At 43.4% G+C, this 22332-nt stretch overlaps 1 pseudogene; it reads left to right on the top strand.

The window, feature by feature from the left end:
• The first annotated feature begins 11604 nt into the window (after positions 1–11604).
• On the top strand, positions 11605–13400 carry LOC144249090 (natural resistance-associated macrophage protein 2 pseudogene; annotated as a pseudogene).
• Positions 13401–22332: the final 8932 nt, after the last annotated feature.

Consider the following 22332-nt stretch of genomic DNA (forward strand, 5'->3'; position numbering starts at 1 on the left):
ACATCTTCATGTGTCTCCTTCAACTTGACACTCCTCAGGGATCTGGCACTCCATGCAAAAGGAAATCAGTTTCTTCAAGCTGACTTGGCAAATAAATGTTCACACTTACCATCAAGCAAAATAAATGAAGTTTGAAAACATGAAGGCACCAGACTGTACTTCTCCAATAAGCCAAAGCTTTTAAAGATGATCATGTCAAGATTGGTCAGATACAATGAAACAGATATTTTGTGTTTTCTTCTGTTGGTTGTGTGTGTGTTTCTGGGGATTGAACCCAGGGGTACTCTACTACTGAGCTACATCCTCAGCTGCTTTTTGTTTTTTAATTTTGAGACAAGGTCTCACTAAGTTGCCCAGACTGCCCTTGAAGTCATGCTTCTTGCTTCAGCCTCCTGAGTTGCTGGGATTACAGGCGTGTGCCATTGTGCCTGGCTTAAATAAATATTTTCATAAGCTTCCCACAAGGTCAAGACCTGGAACAACTTCTATAGATGGAGATCTGGGCTTTAAGTTTTGAGTGTTTTTCACCCAGTAATTTCACTTCTAGGAATTTATCTCACAGGCAGAATTACAAGGGTATTATTTCCAGGATATTCTTCTAAAATTATTTGCAACAGTAAAAAAAATTAGAGACAACACAGATGCCAAAAAATGCCTGCAAAAGTTTGGTAAAATATGTTATGCTACCTCTTTTTGAATGAACTGTTATGTAGCTAATTAAAAAGAAAAAAGGTATTCTGAGAATATGTAATGATAAAGAAATGCATAATGTTGGAACTGAAACGCAGGGCATAAAACTACATGCTTAAAACCATTATGTTTTTAGTTTTAAATTATTGGTTGCACTTCCTTGTAATCTTATCCACATACCATGCATGTCGAGGAAAGCAACTGGAAGGAAGTATGCAAGCATCAGTACTGGCAGTCTTTGGGTAGAGGTATTGTAATGGTTCTTAGTTACTGCTTTGAATGGGTTTGTTCTTCTAACATTAGATGAGCAATAAGACATTGCTTTAAAAAGATGAGCTGGAGCCACAGGAGCTCTTGCCTGTTCCTGTTGCTGTAGACAGAAATTCGTTTTTCTGGTTGCTACTGGGAATCACTTTTCTCCTGACCTTTGCTCTCCTCACTGCTCTTGGCTTCCAGATGTCTGGGTGAGCCAGGCCCAGGGTACTCAGCTCTCAGGCATTCTCCCCTCTGCTGGAACAGAAAACTCAGCATCAGCAGGAGGCTGTTCATGTGATGTCCAGCAACCTGGCTGTCCACCCAGCTTCTTGGCATCAGGAGAAAGAGCTCAGGGGGAATTTGAGGCTTTTGTAGTCAAAATTGAGGGCTGAAATTGAATCAGGAGAAAATTTGAAAAGGCATCAGGCCCCCTTCTTTCTCCACCTGGGCTTCTGGTTGGCCCTTGTGGGTCCCCAGAGCAGATGGCAATGAGAACTCACTCTAGAACCACTTAACCTTCACTGACATTAGATTGAAAGTCATGAATTTCCAACTTTCAGCAATTATTCAGAATAAGGTATATAATTGGATGGGAAAAGAACTCTGTTTGGATAGATGAAAACACATTTTCTATTGATTTTACCTTGAAAGTCACTACTAGGAAGGCAGCCTTTTCTGTTTGTGAATTTTGTTTTAAGGTTCTGTTACTCGTACTGCCATTTAGGATTTTGGAAACACTGGCGTCTGTGTATCATTTCTGCTCCCTTTCTTAAACTTGGATCAATTTTCTCCTGGGTGAAGTTTAAAATAATAAAAACTGGGAAACCATTTTCTCAATGTCTCCTGTTGCATGGCAATCCAAACAAACAGGCCCCTTTCCTCTGTAAGAACTTCCAATAAAACATATAACAAAGGTTATGTTTAAAAAATATGATTTCCAAACAACATTTATTTCCCTTTAACTTGCTAAAAAAAACAAAAAAAAAAACTCAATGGACTTTTCGTGACTCACTTCTCAGCTGCTGTAGGATTAGGAAATCTAACTTCTGGGGAGGCCCAAGGAGCAGAGCTGGATATGGAACACAAAGCCAGCCAGGGCGGGAGGACAGTGGACAAGAGTCACCAGCAAGCCCTGGGCTGCCCAGCGTCTCCTCTCCCTGCATTTTTCCTTCTGGGAGACCTTCCCCTCACCCCAGCCCTCTGCCCTTTTCGGCCCTCTCCCTGCCCAGGGAAGGTTGTCCCTGTGGACTGCAGACAACGGCTCCCTTGCCCAGGGGCACTGGCTGCAGAGCAGAGGGAAGGGGCTAGGCGGGTGTTCATCTTCCTGGCTCCCTCCCTGCTGGTCACTGGGAGGCCCCTGTGTCCCTTCACCAGCAGTTTCAGAGCTTCCCGCCCCTCCCCAGACAGCTGCCCTCCCTGGGCTCCAGAATTGCTCCTGTCCCTTCGGCCTGGGGGTGGAAACAGCGCCCTGCTATCTCCCGCTGAACAGCCAAGTGAACTCCCATAGTCACGTCAGCTTGTTCGGAAACCTGACAACATGGCTTTGCCCCATGCCCTCTCCTGTCTCGGAGACATTATTTATATTTTAACTTTTTTGTCTTTTCAGAATCATGGGCTTCAGCACTAAATAGTCTGGGTCTTGACTGCAAAATGTCAACATTGAAAACTTCGACAAATTATTAATTGGGCAGAAAATCCTTGTATCAAAACATGGAAGCCTGTATGCCAGCCTCCAGAGGAATCGTGACAACTCGGTTAATGCACATAAAGGCAAGGCCTCACAGAGGCGTGTCCACCTACTTCTCTCTCCTTTTTCCTTGTGCCAAGTGAACCCAGCTGACTTTACCTGTGTGCTCATTATGCAGGTAAGTATTTTACGTGCGCTTATCTCTTTATACGAGCCTATTACTGTTATTCTCCTTGTTTTGCAGATGAAATAACTGCAGTATCCAGAGGGTGAGAGGATTGCTGGGGTCTGCCAGACTGAAGCTGCGGTGCTCAGGACCAATGGGGACTGTCAAGGCAAAGACCCACCACATACCACATCCTTCCTGTTTTTCACAGGGCCTACCAAATTGTCAGCCATACAGTAGGTGTTCAGTAAATGCTGACTTGGTTCCCAGAGTGCAGCACTTCCACCGGTGTTGCAACAGGCAGGCGGCCAGGAGGTCCACGTGGTGCAGGCAACCGCTGCCTGTGAGCCTCAGTGACAAGGAGGAGGCTGCTGGAAGGGCAGCCCGAGGGGCGAAGAGGGAAGCACGAGCTTGAGCTGGGAGGCCAGTGGCAGAGGACAGCTGGGCACAAAAGCCTGGACTCCTTCTCTGCCACCTGCTGGCCAGGAGGGTCTCCTCCAGCCTGCGGTGGAGCAGCCCCACATTGAGGTACCCTTTCCTGGGGCCTTTCGCACCTGGCCAGGAACCTTGGTGTTTGCTGGGGTTTATGTTAAAACCCGAGGTCCCAGGGAACCCTTTCCCCCAACACAACCGTCACTCCGCCAAGCGAGGGACGTGTGACAAAGCATCTGGGAGGGCCCATTGGCCAGGAGGGCTGGCAGGTGGTAAGGGATCCATGATTTCACAGTGCCCTCCCATCCTATGGGATATATGTAAAGCTGTCCCCAGCAGACACCATGGATGTCCACAGTTCCCAAAGTCCGCAATTACAACAGGAATTCCTCATCTAATTTAGGGTCCCAGTAGGAGGAAAACCCTGTCTAAGTGCCTGTAAATCAGATTTCATAGTGATACACGTCCACCACAACTTATATGGATCATAAATGTGACACCACTATAAACAATCCAGTTTCTTTGAGGATGTATTTGAGGATTCTTTTATTAGCTTTGAGAAGTCACAGAACCTCCATCAGAAAAGTTTTTCATCGGCTGTTACAGTTTATTGCCTGTCTTTTCTGTAGTTTATACAAATGTCTATTTTTTCTCTTCTAACATTTGCCTGGGCTAGCCAAGTACAAGTCCATGCTCTCCCTGGGCTGGGGTATCACAACCCAGGTGAAGACTCAGGCTGCCTCCCCCCACTCCCCTCCACAGCCCAGACTTCTCATGCCACTGAAATTTCTTTCTTTCCTTTTTTTTTTGCCCACAAGTAAATTCCTCTCTCTCTCTAATTCTCTGAAAGTTACCCATTCCTGAATTTTAATCTTTACCACAGTGGAGGGTAGGGGATAGCTGAGGTCAGGAAATATGGAGAGAATGTTAACAATTTACCACTAAAACATACATTAAGAATATTTTGGGTGAGTGTAATCTCCACGTTGAGCTTGTAAACCCAGGGTTCTCTCGTCATGTGACCACCTTCACATTACCCGCGCCCCTCTCAGCCTCTCTCCTCCCTTCCTAAATGAGCTCTCTGTGAAAGGTCGGCCTGAGGAAACATTGACAATCAGGTTTCCTGCCCCCTTCACCTTCAGCCACACTGATAACAGACACTGAAGGCAAATCACAAGCCATTCCACCACACAGGTTCCTTAACAAAAGAGAGCTTTACTCCAAGGTCTTCTTTCTTGTATTTAATAAATCACTTGGTTTTCGAAGCTTAATGCCCAAAGCTAAATAATATATAGAGAAAAGTTGAAGAAGACAGTGACCTTCAAGTTACTGTAGTAAGTCACTGAAAAAAGGGGCACAGAGAAAAGGGGAGGAAATAGGCCTAAGGAATGTTCACTGATGAAGAAATAATATATCGAGGTCATCATAACAAGAAGCCAGTGTGGGGCGTGGCCAAGTTCATCATTATCACCTTCCATGCCTCAACCCCAAGGTAGCTTCAGCTGCAGAGAGGGACCCAGAACTCCATGCCCGCCACAGTGAGCCAAAGCAGAGCAGCTGAGAAGCACAGTGGCACGCAGCAGGCCATGGCTGAGATGGGCTGCCATACAGCAGGCCACAGCCAAGCAGGGCCACCAGGGGGGTTCTGAGAGGCAGCCACACAGCAGGCCAGGCTGGGCAGGGCAGCCACACAGCAGGCCACAGCCAAGCAGGGCCACCAGGGGGGCTCTGAGAGGTGGCCACACAACAGGCCACCACTGGGCAGGGCCGCCAGGGGGGGCTCTCGAGGGATAGACATCTGGAAATCCCACTGGTGGCAGATTCAGCCCAGTGTGTGCATCTGGGAGGCACAGGCCTGAGCCCTGGGAGACGTGCATCCATCTTGGACCATGACGGCCACTTTATGCCAACTTGAGACACGACAAAGGAAGAATGGACAAAGACAGGCGGTTACAAGCTGTCCCCCTGCCCCAGGGTGGGGGGCAAAGAGGTAGGACATTTGCCAGAAGATACAAACTTAGTCCTTGGAGGGGCTCTAATTTGATGTTTGGATTGGGAACCTAGTGCCTACATTTGAATCCTGCCTTTACCACTTTACTTCAGGCAAGTTAGTTCCTCTCTGTGCCTCAGTTTATTATCTATCTGCAAATGGGAATGACACATCCCTGCATTGGTGCAAGATCTTAACAAGGTAATGCATATACACTGGCGTAGCAATTATTGTGTGTCCATAGGAAGTGAGGCAACTGGGTAAAGGACCCAGGCCCCTTTAAGTGCACCAGCCCATTCTCCATTGCTGTAATAAAGTGCCTGAGGCTGGGTAATTTACAGAGAAAAATTTATTCAACTCCAGAGTTTGGAAGCTGAAAGTCTTAAGTCAGACTGCCATGTTGGTTCGGCCTCCAGAAAAACCCTCCTGGCAGATGTGACCACAACAACGGTGGGGGGTGTCCAAGAGAGAGAGGTCCTGGGGGCAGAGAGAGTGGAGAGGCCACTCATACTTTTCATACCAACCCTCTGTGAGATCTAACCAGAGCCCCTCAGAGCTACCTCAGTCCCTTGCCAGGGCAGAGTCTCCAGTGACCTAACCACCTCCATGATGCCCACTTCTTCCAGCTCCCGCCACCCTCTTTTCTTCTCAGATGCTGTATTCTTGTTTATCTTTAAGAGCATATAGTCCCTGCTCCTGCTCGTGGGAGTCGGTGTGGTATTGCCACGCATGCCTGCAGAACACAGCGGCCACACCCGGGCACGCTGGTGCCCTCACGACCCCACCCTGCCCAGCCCCTTTCGGTACCTCGTGCTCACCACTCTGCTCTCAGGCTGACTTTTCCTCCCATGTGACAGAGAACATGGTATCTGTCTTGCTGTGTCTGGCTTTCTTCACATATCACCATGTCCTTGGGTCCCCATGGTGCCCACTGAGGACCACGTCTCAGCACACGAACCCTGGGGACACACGCACAACACATGCAAACTGTGGCACTGATGCCCACCTTGTGTGACGGTCTTTAACCACAGCTCCAAGGTAGGGTCCTTCTATTCCTATTGTTCTTACACCATCTAGACATTTAGCCCTTAGGTTGCTATTGGCAGATCGAAGGCATCACCTGTGCATGGACCTGCTCGTCTGTTTGCCTGCCTGTTAAAATCCCTGGTGGTATTTATGTGCTGGCCTGTGGGAAGGAGAGGATTCTAACCTCACCCTTCAGTGTTTGTCATCAGTGTGGCCGAAGGTGATGTGACAGGGACAGGAAACCTGATTGTCAACGTTTCTTCAGGCCAACCTTTCACAGAGAGTTCATTTAGGAAGGGAAGAGAGAGGCTGAGAGGGGCGCGGGTAACATGAAGGTGGTCACATGACCAGAGAACCCTGGGTTTACAAGCTCAACGTGGAGATTACACTCACCCAAAATATTCTTAATGTATGTTTTAGTGGTAAATTGTTAACATTCTCTCCATATTTCCTGACCTCAGCTCCTCCCACCCTCCACTGTGGTAAAGGGATCCATTATACCCAGCTTCCTCCTGGATTTGCCCTCATGGTGTGAGATCTTAGAAGTAAGTCCAAATACCTCCTTCCCACTCCAGAAGCTGGGGGGAAAAGTCCTTGTCCCATGGGGTTGTCACGTACATACATTCACTGAGTTAATTCAGAAGCAGTGCCTGGAGCTCATGGTGGCTGCTCGGATCACCTCTTCTACTTGCTCTTATCCTTCAACCAGTCCCTGTTTGCCTTCTGGTTTCATTATTGCTCTCAGTATTCCTCTCTGTTGACAGCCAGACACAGGGACATTTGGCTTGAACTTGGCCCCTCAGACTCTTTCTTCTGGTGTATCAAATGTTGTATGTTTGGTACAAGGACAGCAGTTTCTTTTTAAAAAAATTGTGAACTATAACCACACTAAGTGTGCATAAAACTACATGAAAGATTTATAAATAATTGAAAGCATGTGCCCATGTCGCACCATTGTTGAGATTATTACCGACCCCCCTCCCCCTCCCCCCCACGTTTCCTGAGTCCCCTTCACCAGTAGAAACCCTCCCCAATCCTCAGAGACAGCATCATGGGCCTGTGACCTGTGCAGTTGCAATGGGGTTCTATCCTCAGAGGCCCCGTTTTGTTTAAGAGGCTGTAATCACCTTTTGGAACTCTTATAACTTTTGAATTAGTGGGCCTGCATTTCAATTTTGCTCCGAAGCCCACAGTTTCTATAGCTAGTCCAACTTTCACTTTGAAGATGACCACCATCATGACTGTTCTGATTATGAGCTTCTTGCTTCTCTTTATAATTTTGCTGCTCATGCATGAATCTGGAGCTCTTTCTTCTCAACGGTGTGCTCTGACCTACTGTTCCTGCAATAAGTCCTCTCAGACCCATGGTTCCTGCTTCATGGGTCCCATGCCCTGGACCCTATTGGCTTCCTTATGGTATTCTCCCAGTGTAGTCTATTTTGCTTACATTCGCCGGAATTGACTTCTGTTGCTTGCAACTAGAGAAGCATAGCTAGGATGATCTGCTACTAAAAGACTCTTGGTGGTGTTGGATAGCTCTTCTTTATTTCTTTCTGCACCTACTCCAAAGTATGATGAACATTCCATAGATGTAAGATAGTTAGAAATCAGCCAACCTGACAAACTCTTAATTTGCAGCAGAGAAAGTTGATGTGTGAAGCTGTGAAAATAATTAAACGTATTTAAGAAAAGGTTACCTCCAAGACAGGCCATCATGCTCAAAGTTCCTGCCAACAACCTTGTTTCTTCTTAGAAAAGTTGCTATAGGCTGCTAACAGATGGTCACTTTCTTGAAGAATTCCTCCTCATGACATGGGCTTGAGGTTGGACCCCAAGTCCCTACTTATATGTGTAACCCCATTCTCCTGACCTCAGTTATTAGTGCAGGGACAGGTAAAGTAACGCAATAGGACATTAACAATCTTCCTGTGTCACTCAGCTTTTCACTGCTGTGACCAAACTCAGAAATCAGCTTACAATTGGAAAAGGTCATTTTGGCTCACAGTTTCAGAGGTTCCAGTCCATAGTCAGCTGTCTCCATTGCTTTTAGGGTTAGAGAGGAAGAAACACCATGGCCAAGTATATCTGGTCATCCCATGGTAGCCAGAAAGAGAGAGGATGAGCCGGGGACAGGACAGAGTCCCCAAAGGTACTTTCCCAAGGACCCACTCCCTTCAACTAGGTTTTTGTCTCTTACAATTTCCATCACCTCCCAGTAGTCCTTTCAGCTATGAATGCTTTAATAGATTAATCCATTGATGAGGTCAGAACCCTTAAGATTCCAATCACTTCCCCAAATCCCCATCTCTGAATGTTGTTGGGGACCAAGCCCTTCACACATGGGTCTTTGGGGGAAACGACTTCATATTCAAACCATAACACCTCCCTAAGAGGTGTATACTCACTCTATTAGGGAGGATGATCTCTGGGTTTGGGGACAAGGGCCTAGTGTTGCAACTGTGTAGGGAGACTCTTCCTACAACAGTGGAGACTGAAACTCTATAGCACACACACAAGGCAATAAGCAGGAGCCAGCAGGCAGTAGGAGCAATGAGCATCTCGGGATTTTGTACTCAATGGTGACACAAGAGCAAAGAGGAAAAGAACTGACAACTACCAGACTGCTCTTGAGCCTCTGGGGACACTGTGGTGTCTTGAGGGACATTTCAGCACTCCAAGACGCTTGGCATTACCACTGTCCAAATGGTTTACTCTGCTTCATTCCCCCCTGTGCATCCTAAAATAAACTCCCAACACCTGTCTCAGTCTTTGCCACCAGAAGTGGAGCCTAAAAATGAAACATAATGTACTTACAAATCCTGGACTTATTAGTTCAATGGAAGATTCTAAACAAAACCCCTCTGTAGATGTGCACTGTACCTAACAAACCATTCTTCTTACTAACAATGGAGCTTCTCTGTCCTCAGTAACTGCAACTCAAAGGTAGGTGAAACAGCTCAAGGCAAGCAACGTGAAAATGGCAACCCAATGAAGGGGACCCAGTAGAACCTGCCTGCCACGCTCCACTAAGAAATCTGGAGGCTCTGGATTACGTTTTCTCTCCCTCTGCTCTCTTGATCATATTCAGGCCACCAGAATGCTTCCCTAGGATTGAGACTGTGTCCCTGCTTGTGACCTTGTTCCTCTCAATACTCCACAAAGCAGCCAAAGCAATAATGACAAGATTGATCATAAAGTGACAGCCTATGGCTCTCGGCACATGGCCCAAGTTCTGCATACACATTTGAGATTGTTATGATGTGGCTCTTGCTTACTTTCCCAATCTTATTCTCCCTTTTCTTTCCCTATTCTCCCTTTTCTCCCCTATATGGCGATACATTCTCTCCTTTGTCCACTTACTTTTTGCGTGAATTTTCTTCTGTCTCAAATACTCCCTCTAACCCTCTCTTTTGTTTTATCCCACTCCTCTTTAAGGTTTTAACTGAAATGTCTCTTCCTCCTGGAATTTTATCCTGAAGACCAGGGTTCATAATCATGTACTTTGTGGAGTTCTCTCTTTAAATTAAAATTATCCTTTGGAATATAATGATAAGGGGATGAAGGAAATAGTCCAGGCAAATGGTCTTTGAGAAAGAAGAATGGGCCCTTGAAGAGTAAGTAGTGGTTGAAACTAAAGAAGAATCAAAACTGTGTATGGTAGAGCCATACTGAGAAATCCGAAGTCCAGGGCATCTGGGAGATGGCTGACTAGAGGCACTTCCTCTCCCAAAGAAAAACCGAAACTGTCAGATAGTTTTTAAGGGAGCAAGAAGATGAATGGAGAAACTGGAAAACGAAGACTCAGGGTGGCCTTGTAATGAACAGCACAAAGCTCCCTACAGGGACCACCTCACTGATCCAGTCCAGGCCAGGGTGGACACGTGAGAGTCTTTCATTAAGAGGAAAATGGTAAACATTAGACCCACAGCAGCTTCTAGTGATGACACAGACACCTGAAAACTTTGCTGTTGGGAATTCTGCAGCCTTTTCAGACACCAAGCTCAGCTTGGGTGCTAAAGAGCGTGCACTCAGGTGCTAAAGAGCATGCACCCAAGAGAGGGAGTGTGATCCAGGTCATGTCTTCCCTCACCAGGACCCTGCTGTGTAGCATTTTGAGATCATATCCACTGAAACCCCACAGGGCCAGAAGGGCCCCCCATCCCCACAGCCTGTGCCAGGTATCTGGCCCCTACTGCACAAGTGTGTGCACTTGGGGCCCATTTAAGCTGTACACTCATGGAAGTTGATGGGTGCCGGGTTTCTGTTCTCACGACTAAAATGCTCAGGGGTTACTCCAGTTGAATTGGGCTAACTGGGCTGCACGAAACAACCACACAAGAGACACAAATACCTTTTTCATTGGGCTCCTCTGACCTTAAGGGTCCACAGGAAGAGAGAGAGCAAGAGCACGTGTTGACCCCTTTCTACTGTTAGCAGGTTGACTAAAATCTGGGTAGGCCACACCCAAAGGCACAGTAAGAGGAGGGGACACACACAAGGCACTTCCATGGAAGATTCTATCCTAATCAGGGCAGGGAGTTATATTACAAAGGAACAGGTGAGCATAGCTTCACCCATGGGGCTGTAGCAAGACACACCCATGCATGAGACACTGACCCACAAAGCCAAGAAGGGTGGGGAAAGCTCTGCGACATTTCTGTGACTGAGCGCATCAGCATCCAGCTGGGGAATGTGACTCAGTCATGTGCAAGGTTGATCTCCCACAGATGGGCACCTCACTCTCACTAACAGACACATCACATTATGCCCACAGCTAGGAGACAGCTGTATCTCAGCTGGCAGAGCAACGCTGCAAACCCTGGCAAACTAGGCTACTGAGACACACACAACCCATCATTGATATTGCTAAAGAAGCTACATGGATACTACACAGCTGTGCCACCTGGAACCAAAGCCAAGGAAGTCTGCCCAGTCACCACCCAGGGACACATCTCCAGGAGAAAGTCTTTTACCATGAAATCCACCCTGTAAAGTTAGTAGTGGCAACTGATCCAACAGAATCAGTTGTGCAAACATCTACACAGTAACACCAGAAGTGTGAAAAATCAGAGTAACCTGATGCCCCCAGAGGAAGACAATAACTCTCCAGCAACAGACTTCAAAGAAATAAAAACAGGGAATTTTCTGAAACAACAATATCAACAACAAAACACCAGAAAAACAACTTGAAGAAAACTCAGTGAGATACAAGAGAATACAGACATACAGTTCAACAAAATTAGGAAAACAATTTGCAGTCTGAGAAATTCAGCAAAGAGATAATATCATAAAAAAGAACCAAATGACAACTTAGAGCTGAAGAATACAATAAATGAAATAAGAAATATAGGGAGCCGCCGGTGCTGGGGCGGCGTGTCAGGTGGTGGAAGAACGGAATCCTATTCTAAGAACATGGGTACTCAGGTATCCACCATGGTACTGGGTCCTGAACAGACGATGCCAGATGACAGTGCTTCTGGAGACCATGGGGACTCTGCCAGTCTTGGTGCCATCAATGCTGCCTATAGTAACTCCTCACTTCCACAGTCCACTGGGCAGTCGGAGGAGCCATTCACCACCTACTTTGATGAGAAGATTGCCATTCCTGAGGAGGAGTATTCTTGTTTTAGCTTTCGTAAACTCTGGGCATTCACGGGACCTGGCTTTCTTATGAGCATTGCCTATCTGGATCCAGGAAATATTGAATCCGATTTGCAGTCTGGAGCAGTGGCTGGATTTAAGCTGCTCTGGGTCCTTCTGTTGGCCACCATAGTGGGTCTGCTGCTTCAGCGCCTTGCAGCTAGACTGGGAGTGGTAACTGGGCTACATCTTGCTGAAGTGTGTCACCGTCAGTATCCCAAGGTCCCACGGATCATCCTTTGGCTGATGGTGGAGTTGGCAATCATTGGCTCAGATATGCAAGAAGTCATTGGCTCAGCCATTGCCATCAATCTCCTGTCTGTGGGAAGGGTTCCCCTGTGGGGTGGAGTTCTCATCACCATTGCAGATACTTTTGTTTTTCTCTTTTTGGACAAATATGGCTTGCGGAAGCTAGAAGCATTTTTTGGCTTTCTCATCATAGTTATGGCCCTCACATTTGGATATGAGTATATTACAGTGAAACCCAGCCAGAGCGAGGTTCTCAAGGGCATGTTCGTGCCATCTTGTTCTGGCTGTAAGACCCCGCAGATTGAACAGGCTGTGGGCATCGTGGGAGCTGTCATTATGCCACACAACATGTACCTACATTCTGCCTTAGTCAAGTCTAGACAGGTAAACCGGGCCAATAAGCAGGAAGTCCGAGAAGCCAACAAGTACTTTTTCATTGAATCCTGCATTGCCCTTTTTGTTTCCTTCATCATCAACGTCTTTGTCGTCTCAGTCTTTGCTGAAGCATTTTTTGGGAAAACCAATGAGCAGGTGGTTGATGTGTGTAAAAATAGCAGCAGTCCCTATGCTGGCCTTTTCCCTGAAGATAATTCAACTCTGGCTGTGGATATCTACAAAGGGGGTGTTGTGCTGGGATGTTACTTCGGGCCTGCTGCACTCTACATCTGGGCAGTGGGGATCTTGGCTGCTGGACAGAGCTCCACCATGACAGGAACCTATTCTGGTCAGTTTGTCATGGAGGGATTCCTAAACCTAAAATGGTCACGTTTTGCTCGAGTGATTCTGACACGCTCTATTGCTATCATCCCCACTCTGCTTGTTGCTGTCTTCCAAGATGTAGAGCATCTAACAGGGATGAATGACTTCCTGAATGTTCTGCAGAGCTTACAGCTTCCTTTTGCTCTCATACCCATTCTCACATTCACAAGCTTGCGGCCAGTAATGAATGACTTTTCCAATGGAATAGGCTGGAGGATTGCTGGTGGGATCTTGGTCCTTATTGTGTCTTCTATCAACATGTACTTTGTAGTGGTTTATGTCCAGGAACTAGGGCACGTGGTGTTGTATGTCGTGGCGGCTGTGATCAGTGTGGCTTATCTGGGGTTTGTGTTCTACTTGGGTTGGCAATGTTTGATTGCACTGGGCATGTCCTTCCTGGACTGTGGTCACACGGTAAGCATCTCTAAAGTCCTGATGACTGAAGAAGCCACCAGTGACTATACTAAGTAAACACTGGATCAGTCTGTCTGTCTTCCACAGGTAGCCATCAGAGCCAGTGTGTTTCTATGGTTTACTGTGTGAACATAGCCATAAGTATGTGCTGTTGCACAGACCCAAATTCTGGTTGGAAAAGCCTTTGTTTCATGTTCATTTGAAAGATGAAGGGGTTTTTTTTGTTTGTTTGTTAATGTTGTTTGTTTGTTTCCCTTTCTGACATCCTACCTGAGATCTAAGAACTGGATTAGGTAGCATCTTTGAAAAGTTAATATTTGCTGCTGTCATTCCAACACTAAATTCTTAAGTAGCTACCCAAGAGCCAGTTTATTTTAGCCTTTTGAAGGAAAATTCTCATGCATGATTCTAAACCAGCTTTTATGTTTTTTAAAAAGTTAGAAATATAGTAGAATTTTTCATAATACCAAGTACAGATGTGGTAGTTTTGTAAGTTTTGTTTATCAGAAGATAATGGATTTGAGAGGCTGAAAAACACTTTTATGCATATTCTTTCAATTATTTTAATTATAAAAATCTCAACTAGTGATTTCATCCATATAAAATATAAAATCAAGATAGCTCTGCCTCTGTCAGGCTCAGAATTCTTTTAACTTTCTTCCACTTTAAGTTTCTCAGCAGAAGTTAAGTGGGGTGGGAATGTATAATGAAGGTAAAAAATGAACAAACAGCAAAACCCACCTATACCTGGTGGTTACTAATCACGTCTGAAGGTTTTTCTCAGAGATTGAAAGGTTACCAGGATTTTTGTGGGAGTCTGAGGTTAATAACACCTCTTACCACAGAACTTTCCTGACGTTTACTCTTGAGTACATGTAGTTATAAAAACGTCACCCTCCTCCTTTAAGAGGGGGGTGATAGAAAAAGATGGCAACATTTATAAACTGACTTTCTCATGAGACTTTGGGGGTGGGGAGAGAAGACTCAAAAGGGAAAGAAGAACCATCTGCTTTATTCCTGAAAAACACCTCTTGCCCAAATCATGTTTCTCTGATGCAACACTCAGCTGCATGTTCAAGATGTCTTGCAAAGCAGTCTCAGGAGCTATATGGACCTAACCATTACAAAGCACGCTGTGTCAGCAAGTCAGTAGTTGTCACTGTGGTTCCAAGTTCCCTCAGCAAGGTGGCACCAGGCTGCCTCTCTTCAGCAGTTCCCTCAGAGGGAAAACAGACCACATGGCGGAGCTCTGGAGTTAGAGGAAATGGGTGTCTTCAGCATGGAGCTGCTGCTCTTTCAGCCACTTCTGACATTTTTACTTGTGGAGCCTGAGGCTGTGTGATTCTGTCAAATCAAATCACATTTGTCTGTTGGAGATCAATAAGCAAAAGTGTTCCGAGGCCGTAATCTGGTGAGAACGGTAATGGGAATGACATGGAAGGACTTCTCATTTTTGGAGCTTTCCTTCTGGAGTCCCGGTTGATTGACGTTCTCTGTTCATCTGAGTCTGCAAAAGATTATTACTGACATTTTGCACTTAGTCAAAAGCACAGACAGTCTTTTATGAGGCATTAAGGGTAAAGTACTGTGTTTCACTGACTGTCATTTTTCTTTGCCCCTGCGGTAATGCAGTAAAGAATCACAGATAACCATTCCACTAACTGTTCCCCCTCATACCTGCCCTCTCCCCCTACTACCGCCATTCTCCAAACTGGTCCTAAAGTTATTCTGACAATATCAAGATCTGACATGTTAAGTCATTATTTGGCTGCAGTAGGAAAAGTCCAAAATGATATATACATATATATACATAAATCCTTGTAAAGGTTGTATAGTAACATTTGCCTTTGCCCTGGGCCTGGAGGGTCCAGCCAGTCTTAAATTTACAAACATTTAGGAATCCAGGCAAAAGCTAATATTTCTGACTTATAATGATTGAATGTTTCTTCCCAGTTAAATTGTATTTTATAGTGCTATGATTGTACTGCTTACAGCATCAGAAACAGTATCTTAATTCATTCTATCCTCGCAGAGAGAAGGTATACTTCAACCAGTACTTTGAGTGTTAAAACCAATATGTAGAAATTTAAGTCCTCCAATGCCAGCATGTGCATTTTTATTTTTGGCAGTATGTTTTTGTGGAATGTTTAAGGATATACAATTGTATTTTTTCAAAGTGGTTCTTATTGTCCTTAAATGTGACTTAAATGTCCATAAATGAAATAATTGTACTGCTACAATATGCTGGAAATTAATAGGCATGGTGAAAAAATTTAAATTTGGCTCCTGTGAGGTTCTAGGAGCTAGTGATGTTAGAAGTGGTTAAAACCAAACTTTTAGTACCCATTTAACAATATGTGAACTTGATTTGTAATAAAAAATTTATTTCCTTCCCCCCCCCCAAAAAAAGAAATATAGGTGAGAGTCTTGTCAATGGACTAGATCAAGCAGATGAAAGAATTTATGAGCTTAAAGACAGATCTTTGGAAATAACCAAGTCAAAAATAAAACAAAACAAAGGGAAATACACTAATTAATAACCAGAAAAAAGAATGAAGAAAGCCTACAAGACTTAAGTAACATCATTAAGCAAACAAATATTCACATCATGTGTATTTCAGAAAGAGAAGAGAGAAAAAATCCATAGAAAATGTGTCTAAGAAAATAAGAGATGAAAACTTCCCAAATCTTGGGAAAGATATGGACATCTATATCCAGGAAGCTCAAAGGGCCCAGTTAGATTTAACAAAAAAAAGTCTCTCCAAGGTACAGTATTGTCAAACTGTCAAAAGATACAGACAGAGAATTCTAGAGATAGTAATAGGAAAGCATCATGTCACATACAAGGGACTCCCCATTAGACTAACAGCACCTCTCTCCATAGCATCCTTGCAGGCTAACATAGAATAAGACATATTAAATGTGTGTTCTGGGGGAGGGACTGCCAAAAATACTATTCCCAGCAAAGCTGTCCTTAAGAAATTAAGAAGAAATGAAGTCTCTCAAAGACAGACAACATTGAGGAAATCCATGCCCCCCAAACCGGCCTAATGAGATGTGCTTAAGGGACGAACACACCTAGAAGTCAAAGGATGACTCAAAAAAGTACAGAACTCACAAGCAGAGCAGGTAAGAACAGAACCAAGCACTACCAATGCAGAAACCGCCAAACCTCAAAGATAAGCAAGAAGAGAGGAAGAAAGAAACAAAGGATATACAAATCAACCAGAAAAAAGAAAATGACGGAAGTTCATACCTACCAATGAAAACCTTGAATGCAAACGTATTGAACTTCTGAATTTAAAATCTTTAGACAGGCTGAACAGTTTTTTTTTTTTTAAGTAAACACAGCAATATGCTGCCTCACTTCACTGACAAAGGCACATATAGACTAAAAGTGCCCGGATGGAAGGAAGATTCCCAAGCAAACATGGACCAAAGTGAGCAGAAGCAGCTATACCTACCTCAGACACCTTAGATGTTATACCCCAGACTGTGAGGAGAGACAGAGGGTCACCACATAGTAAGAAAGGGATCAGTGTAACTGGAGGAAATAACAATTGTAAATATATATGCACCTAATGTCAGAGCACCTGATTATATAAAGAAAATATTCTTAGATTGAAAGGGAGAGCCCGGCTTCAATACGATAATATTTAGGGACTTCAGTACCCACTTTCATCAATAGACTGATCATCCAGACCAAAAAATAAAATAAAAATCCATCAAGTAACTTGGAGTTAAACTATACTATAGACCAAATGGTTATAGCAGACATTTATAGACCGCTCCATCTAACAGCTACAGAGTACATATTCTTCTCATCGGTACATGGAACATTCTCTAGGATAGACCATGAATTAGGTCACAAAAAAGTCTCAACAAGTGGGTTTTTTAAAAAAAATAATTGAAATCATATCATGCATCTTCTCTGACCACAGTGGAATAAAACTGGAAATAAACAAGATGAACATAAGAAATTGTAAAATACTTGAAGTGAAGCATCATGATCTTTAATGACCAAGGAGTCAATGAGAAAATCAAAACATTTTCTTGAATTAAAACATTTCTTGAAACAAATAAAAACAGAAATATAACACACCAAAATGCATTGGATGGACACAGCAAAATAGTACTAAGAGGACAATTTATAGCAAAAGCACTTACTTAAATAAACAGAGATTACAATTAAACAACCTAAGGGTATAACTAGAAAAACTAGAAAAGTAGAGCCAATCCCAAAATTAGTAGAAGGAAAAAAAAGATCAGAGTAGAGATAAATGAAACAGTTCTTAAAACACATACAGGTGCACATGTATACACATGCACAAACTAACAAAACGAAGAGTTGTTTTTTGGAAAGAAAAACAAAGTCAACAAGCCTTTAACTAGGTTAGCCATGAAAAAGACCCAAATAAAATAAAATCATAAGTGAAAAAGGAGACATTACAACTGATACTACAAAAATACCATGGATCACTAGGGATTGTTATGAATTACTATATGCCAATAAATTGGGCAACCTAGAAGAATGGTTAAGTTTCTGGACATATATAACTGCCAAAACTGAACTTATAAGGAGAAAGAAAAACTTAACAAACCAATAATGAAAAATGAGATTGAATCAATAATAAAAAGTCCTTCAACAAAGAAAATTCCAGAACTGAATTGTTTTACCTCTGAATTCTACCAAGAAATATTTACACCAATTATTCTCAAACTATGCCCCCAAAAGTTCCAAACTCATTCTGTGAGGCCTTACAGCATTACTCTAATGCCAAAACCAGAGGAGGATATAGTAAAAAAAAAAAAAAAAAGGAAACTGCAAACTAGTACCCCTGATGAATATAGACGCAAAAATTCCAATCCAAAAAACTAGCAAGTTGAATGTATTAGCATATTAAAAAGGTAAGACAGCATGATCAAGTGGTATTTATCCCAGAGACGCAAGGATGTTTCAACATATGCAAATCAACAAATGCAATAAGTCATATAAACAGAATGAAGGACAAAACACATATTATCATCTAAATAAATGCAGAAAAAAACACTTAATACAATTCACTATCCCTTCAAAAGTAAAAAGTCCTCATCGAATTAGAAAATATCTATCTCAGAACAATAAAGGCTATAGATATCAAACACATAGCCAACATCATACATGTTCATGGATTCGGAGGATTAGTATTGTGAAAATGTCATATTGAGGAAAAGATGAAAGTGTTTTCCTCTAACATCTGGAATAAGAAAACCATGCCCACTTTCACCACTTTTATTCAACAGAATACTAAAAATTTTAGCTAGAGCAATTAGGAAACAGAAAAAAATAAAGACCATCTAAATAGGAACTGAGGAGGTCAAATGTAAATGATATGATTCACATGTAGAAAACCTAAAGACACACACACACACACACACACACACACACACACAACAAAAACTTGTTCAGGACTTAAAATGAATTTGGTGAAGTTCCAGGACATAAAACTCAAAATACAAAAATTAATTGCATTTTTACACATCAATAATAAACTTGCTGAGTAAGAATTCAAGAAAGCAATATCATTCACAACACACACATAAACCCTGAAATTAATTTGACAAAGGAAATTAATTATTTCCACAATGAAAAATCACAAAACACTGATGAAACAAATTAAAGAAGATGGAAAAACGTGAAAGATATTCCATATTCATGGATTGGGAGGATTAGTATTGTTAAAATGTCCAGATCACTCAAAGTGATTTATAAATTTAATAAATTCAATATAATCTCTGTCATGATCTATTTCTAGGAAGAATGCCCCAAAATAGAAAAAAAAATCCTAAAATTCATTTGGAACTGTAAAAGATACCAAATAACCAAAGCAATCTCAAGCAAAAAGAACAAACTAAATCTACTAACCCTTGATGTCAAAACATACTATAAAATATTAGTAATAAGAACAGATTGGTCCTGGCATAAAAACAGACACACAGACCAATGGAGCAGAATAAAGAACCAGAAATGAATAGATGCCTCTACAGCTAATTGGTCTGTGATAAAAACATCAAAAACTTACACTGGGAAAGGAGTGTTCAATAAATTTTGCTGGGAAATTTGGATATCCATGTGCAAAAGAATGAAACGAGGTTCCTACCTCTCACTATTTATAAAAATAAACTCAAAATGAGCCTAAGATCTAAGTGGAAGACCCAACGTATGAAACAATGAAGGAAAATACTTCAAGGCATTGTGGTAAGCAATGATTTTTACATGTGATCCCAAAGGCACAGACAACAGAAGCAAAAGTAGCCCAATGAGAGTCTATGAAACTAGGAAGCTTCTGCACAGAACATGGTCCAAGCAGCAGGGTTCAGGGGCAGCCTGCAGGAAGGGACACTAGGTTTACATACTATGAATCTGATGAGAAATTAATATCCAGAATAGTAAGGAACTCAACAAACAACCCAAATTAAAATGGGCAAATGATGTGAAAGGCACTTTTCCAAAGAAAACATACAAATATTAAAAAAAATATATATATATATTAATGTTCCTCATCACTAATCATCAGGGAAATGCAAATCAAAACCACAGCGAGGAGTCAACTCACCCCAGTGGGAATGGTTATAATTAAAAAGACAAAAAAAAATAACAAATGCTGGCAAGAAGTCAGAGACAGGGGGACGTTTATACACTGTTGGTAGGAATGCAAATTAGGGCAGCCACCATGGAAAACAGTATGTAGTTTCCTCAAAAAGCTGAAAACAGAACTACCATATGATCCAGCTACCCCACTACTGGGCCTCTATCCAGAGGAAATGAAATTTGTATATGAAAGAGATACCTGCACTTCCATGCTTATTGCAGAACTATTCATAGACAAGATACGGAATCAACAGAGGTGTTCATCCATGCATGAAGGAATAAAGAGAACATGGTGCATGTACACCCTGGAATATTATCCAGCCACAAGATAAAATGAAATCCTGTCATTTGAGGCAGTGCAGATAGAACCGGAGAACATTGTGTTAAGTGAGACAAGTCAAGCATGGAAAGGTAAGTATAGCATACTGTCACTCATCTGTGGAAGCTCAAAGGTGACTGCACAGAGACGAAGAGTAGACTGGCAGAGCCAGTCTAGGGAAGGTTGGAGAGGGAGGAGGGAAAGAAGTTGGGTGCCAGATTCCAAAACACAGGTGGACAGGTGGCATAAAATCCAGCTTCTGCAGACCAGTGGGGCAGCTACAGTTTACAACCATTATTATGTATTTACAAAGAACTAGAAGAAAGGAGTTTTGTGGTTCTCAAAAAAATAATGTCTAAGGAAATGGAAATGCTAATAACTGGTTTGATCACCATACCTTGTGCACATATATCCAATTATCACCCTGCACCCCCAAGTAGGTACAATTATTATGTGTTGATTAAACACTTTTTTAAAAAATCTGATGATCAGGGGGGAAAATACCCTCTGTCTTGTCTGTCTTTAGCTTGGTTGTAAATTCCTTAGGATGCTGGGTGCAGAGCGGGTGCACAAAGGTGCTTCCCCACCTATGGCCAACATCCAGGACTGCAGTGTTCGTGAGAGAGGTCAGAAGATTGGGTGAGATTCTGCGCAAAACACGGGGCCAGACAGGCCAACCACTGCTGAAGCAAGAGCCTAGGAACTAGGGGTCCCTTAGCAAGCCGTCCTCCTAAAAGTTGAGCTCTAGGCAATCCCCCCAAGGCCCACCCCACTTCTTTCATCTATTTTAACTGGAAGCAAAAATCACTTCTTCTCCACTGGTCCATACCTAACATAACACCAACTTGCCTGCTTCATGATTTCTCAAAATAAAAACAAAAACAACCCAGGTAGGACACCAAGTAAGTTTCAGTGAGAAGCTGTGTGTCTGTAATTGGAACTGTTTGGATGGCAGAAGGATAAAGTGCCAATGGTTAAGCAGACTCTTTAACTTCCACTAAAACAAAAGGAGATAAGAAAACCAGAAAGGTCACCTCCATCCTGGCCAGTGGGAAATGGTGAACCACACTATGCTTTTAATCCATAAGGGAAGTTTGATTTGTTTTCTCTTTTCTTTTTGGAAGACCTTTTTGGACAAAATATCCTTATTTTATTTGTTTTTATTTTCATGTAGTGCCAGGAATCGAACCCAGTACCTCACACATGCTAAGCAAGTGCTCTAGCACTAAGCCACAATCCCAGCCCACAGAAGACTGTTTCTTTAGGAGACCTTAATGTGAGTAAGCAGAAGGTGGAACAGCCGAGTCGAGGGACTGGAAGGGCATAGAACTGACCACAGCATTCTGGGTAAGTCACTGGGCTTCTCAGAACTCCAGTTTCTCCTCTGCAAAACAGGAATCTAGATAACAACCCAGTCTCACCGGCGGGGAGGCACCAGGGAAGAGACAGTTGAGTAAGAGCTGGCCTGCAGGGGAAGCAAGGCCAGGGACTCTGGGCCAGCAAGTGTTCCACGTGAGAGACGTGTTCCTGAGCAGAAAACACGAGGTCCAACTTCACGTGATACCAGTGAGCAGGAAGGAGCACGGGAGGCCCGTTTGCTTTGATCAAAATAATTGTTCTGAATAAACACTTTCTCATCAATGTGCTGTCATGTTTTGGGCGTCCTACACAGTCTATACCACTTCATGCTGGGTTTCACGCTCCTCTTTAAATCAGTAAGTGGGCAAAATACTTCACCAGGCTGAGGTTTCCCTTCCTGTCAATACTGAGAGGGGATCAGGAAGGGTGTCCAGGACGGATCTGTAGGGTCTCAAGGAAAGGCGGCCACTGGCAGGACTCAGGGCTGAGGGTTATGGGACCCGCACTCAGCTATATCCGCCATGGCAGGCTCCAGCAACGGGTCCCTGCGGCTTGTCCCACCTTGCCCTGGAGAGGCCTCAACCTTCCCAGCAGAGTGGCCAGCCAGGGTGAAGTCCATCTATCGCTCATTTGGGCACTGATCAGAAGCCAGGACTTCACAGTGACGCTGTTAAACAGCTATAGGATGTGGTAATGTCCAGCCAGGAAATTAAGC

This window comes from Urocitellus parryii, chromosome 11 (assembly GCF_045843805.1).
Source record: "Urocitellus parryii isolate mUroPar1 chromosome 11, mUroPar1.hap1, whole genome shotgun sequence".
NCBI lineage: Eukaryota > Metazoa > Chordata > Mammalia > Rodentia > Sciuridae > Urocitellus > Urocitellus parryii.